This window comes from Myotis davidii, unplaced genomic scaffold (genome assembly GCF_000327345.1).
Source record: "Myotis davidii unplaced genomic scaffold, ASM32734v1 scaffold398, whole genome shotgun sequence".
NCBI lineage: Eukaryota > Metazoa > Chordata > Mammalia > Chiroptera > Vespertilionidae > Myotis > Myotis davidii.
The window spans coordinates 493941-497778 of record NW_006290024.1 but is presented as its reverse complement, the minus strand read 5'-3'; the positions used below and the strand labels follow the sequence as shown (position 1 = coordinate 497778).

The 3838-nt window shown below is 37.9% G+C and overlaps 1 protein-coding gene across 1 annotated transcript in view; it reads right to left on the bottom strand.

Annotated features, from left to right (window-relative positions):
• Positions 1–3838, bottom strand: part of TEKT3 (tektin 3) — a 29948-nt gene that overhangs the window by 21802 nt on the left and 4308 nt on the right. The window lies entirely within an intron of this gene.

Here is a 3838-nt window from a genome sequence, read left to right as displayed (position 1 = left end):
GTAATCTGGATGGTCCCACTCTGACCACTGGGTACACTGGCTCTTGGATCTAAGGTGGTGCTAATTTAGCCTCTGCCTGAGGCTACCCAGCAGGAGCTACAAAGAGATCTGCAGATTCCTCTTCTTTGTTTGGGGTTTGGAGGTGCCAAGAGGAGGCCCAGCTGTGAAGCAATGCAAGCTGCTGTGGGGCCTTGGGCCTTCTCTTGGAAGTTCTGGTTCTGTCTGGCCCAGCTGCACTTTGTTAGGTAATTTTCAGGTTGTAAAGGGCCAGGGCATTCATATGCAAAAGCCTCTCCGCAGCCTGGGTGGGGCGGGGTCTCAGGGAATCAAAGGACGGAGCAAGCAGCTATGGCATATTCTCAGCCCTGCCCTAAGGGGCCGTGCTTCTCAGTTTCCCAATAATTGCTGCAAGCATCTCTGAGGGAAAGCTGCCCTCAAGTTCAGAGTTCTGCCTGCTGCCAGACAGTCCAGTTTCTCCCCATATGAGTCCTGGGTCCCCAGAGACTTCCCGGAACCAGAGTTCAGAGCAGTCAGGAGCTTGTGACTCCCTCCCGATTCAAAAAGATAGCTGAGTCCTCAGGTGCCAGCCTCTTTCCGCGTGCGAACCTCCGTACTTCTGCACTTTACTTCCGCAGCTCCTCTGGCTCTCAGTGTGCTTTTCTTTCCTTCTATTTGTAGAATTTCCACTCAGCCACCCTTCCTGTAGTTCTGGGTGATGTCTGTTTTGTCTTTTCATTGTATATTGAAGTTGTTGTGGGAGGCAGCAATTTCCTGGTATTTACCTATGCCGCCATCTTAGTTTCTCTCTACTCACATTTTTCAAAAGCAAGCCTTTTAAAGATATTTCCTATTTTTTAAATAATATTCACTTAGTTATTTAAAAAACTGAGGCCTGTTTTGGTAAAAATAAGGTATGCTAATATCTTTTCCTTGAGTAGGCTACAAGATACAGTCACTGCTTGAACTAATTGGCCAGGGTGAAGGCACCCTCAGTTGATGAACCACTAGTCTAATCACAGACTCTGGTGTTTTGAGGTCAAGCAGTGTCTGGTATTGACCTGGAAAATATTGGCCTCTAAAGCAGTGCTTCTTGTTGTTGTTGTTTTTTTTAAAAAATAATTTTATTGAGATATTGTTCACATACAATAGAATTCATGTACAATTCAATGGTTTTTATTCACAGAGTTGCATAACTATCACTAGAATCAATTTTTAAAACATGTTCATTACCCACCGAAGAAACAACATACTCCTCAGCTGTTATCTCCAATTTTCAATCCCTAAGCCACCTTCTCCTGGGCAGACACTAATCTACTGTCAGTCTCTGTCAATTTCCCTAATCTGGACATTGAATATCAATGGAATCATGCAGTATGTGGTCCTTGGCCACAGGCTTCCTTCACTCAGCAGAGTTTGTTCAGGGATCATTCATGTAGTAGAATGCAGCAGCTCTTTATTCCTTTTTATGGCTGAATAGGATTCTGTTGCATGGAGAGACCACGTTTTATCATTCATCAGTTGATGGGCATTTAGCTGTTTCTAAATGGTTGTGATGAATAATGCTGCTATGAACACTCATGTACACACTTTTGTGTGGCCACATACTTCCTTTTCTCTTGGGTAAATACAAAGGCATAGAATTACTGAATCAGATGATAAGTCTGTTTAACCATCTCCCAAATCAGTTACATCATTTTACATCTCCACCAGCACTGTATGAGGGTTCTAATTTCCGCACATTCTCACCAACACTTGTATTTTGTTGTTGTTGTTGTATTTTTTAGTTTAGCCATCCTAATGGGTGTGAAGTGATATTTCATTGTGGTTTTATTTGAATTTCCCTGATGACTAATATCGCTGAGCATTTTTTTCTCTTATGCTCATTAGCCATTTTTATACCCTCTTTAGAGTTTTGGAGAACTCCCTATTTAGACTCTTTGCCCACTTTTGAACTAGGGTTTTTGTTTGTTTGTTTTTGTTTTCAGTTGTAAGAGTTTTCTTTTTTTCTTCTAGATACAAGTCCCTTATCGGATGTATGATTTGCAAAGAACGTCTTCTTCCATTCTGTGATTGTCTTCTCAATTTGTTGATGATGTTCTTTGAATCATCACAATTTTTCCTTTTGATGATGTCCAAGTGTATCTATTTTTTTCTTATATTGTTTGTGCTTTTGGTATAATATTTAAGAAACTACTGCCTATTCCAATGTCATAAATATTTATGACTATGTTTTCTTCTTAGAGTTTTACAGTTTTACATTTATGTCTTTCATCCATTTTGACTCAACTTTTTTTGTATGGTGTGAGGTAGGGGGCTAACTTTGGTTCTTTGCATGTAAATAAATCCAACTATCTGAGCACCGTTTGTTGAAGAAAATAGCCCTTTCCCATTTGAATAAACTTGGCACCCAGCTGAAGATTAATTAATCATAAATGTGTGCTTATTTCTGGATTCTCAAATCCTATTCCATTTATCTATATGTCTATCCTTGTATTGTAGCATTGTAGTAAGTTTTGAAATCAAGAAGTGTAAGTCCTCCAACTTTCTTCTTTTTCAATATTATTTTGACTATTCTGCATCCTTTGAAGTTTGATGTAAATTTTAGGATGTGCTTGCCAATTCTTACAAAGAAATCAGCTGGGGATTTTTTAAAGGGATTGTGTTGAATCTATGGATCATTTTAGGAAGTACTACCATCTTAACACTATTTAAGTCTTCCAATATATGAACATAATGTGATAATTTATTTAGATATTAACTTCTATCGATACTATTTTGTAGTTTTAAAAAAGTGCTTCTTAAATCTGTATTTTAATTAAAATTATTTGGGGAATATTTTTAAAAATCATTGCCTAGTCCCCACTCTAGATTTGAATCAGAATTTCTGGAAGTTGGACCTAATCAGATATTTTAAAAGCCTTCACAGGGTGCAGTTTTGAGAGCTAGAATTATGGAAACACTAAAGTAGCCAAGTTTCAAATGAAATCTCTTAGAAATGCTTTAGTGTGTTTGTGGGAAAACTCATGAAGTCAAACTGTTAGAAGTGGCTTAGAATTTACTGCATCTCAGTGACAGCAAGGCATCTGCAGATTTCACATTTATCAGCTATGAAGGAGGAAAGGATGATTTCGAACAGTGTTAGGGAGAATGAAGTGGAAAAGAGAGGGGTGAGAAACAAATCAGAGGGACAATGTACAGGAGCTGGAAACTGATTACAGAGATGATGGGCGTCAGCAACACATGCCACGGTAATGGGAGAACCTTGGTACCATTAATAGAAAGCAGAAGACATCAAGATAGAAGAAAAGCTCACTTTTAGGCTTGATGAATGTAAACCAAAAATTGAGTCACCAATGTAAATATGTTTGACAGGTACTTAGGGATATAAAACTAATGCTTAATAGAGGATATGGCTAAGAAGAGCGAGAGAGAGAGAGAGAGAGAGAGATTAGGAAGGGCCCAGGCATATAATGGCTAATCTTAAGAAATGGCAGACATCTGTGGTAGCAAGCCTAGTAAATGAAGTTCAGTATGACTTAGAAGTAAGTCATATTGAATTGGTGGAAGGTGGAAGAGAGCATAGTGGGAAAATCAAATGGGAGTGCAGATATAACAATAAGATTCTGATGGCAATTTGGCTATATACCAAAAGCTTTCTGAATGTTTATACCCTTTGACACACCAGTTACATTTTTTGAAAAGTATTCTAAGGAAATAATAAAAATACATGTAGTTATCAATAATATATTTGTACACTTCAATGTTATTGAAATATAAGAACAAAATAATAATAATAATAATAATAATAATAATAATAATAATAGAGGGACAACCTAAC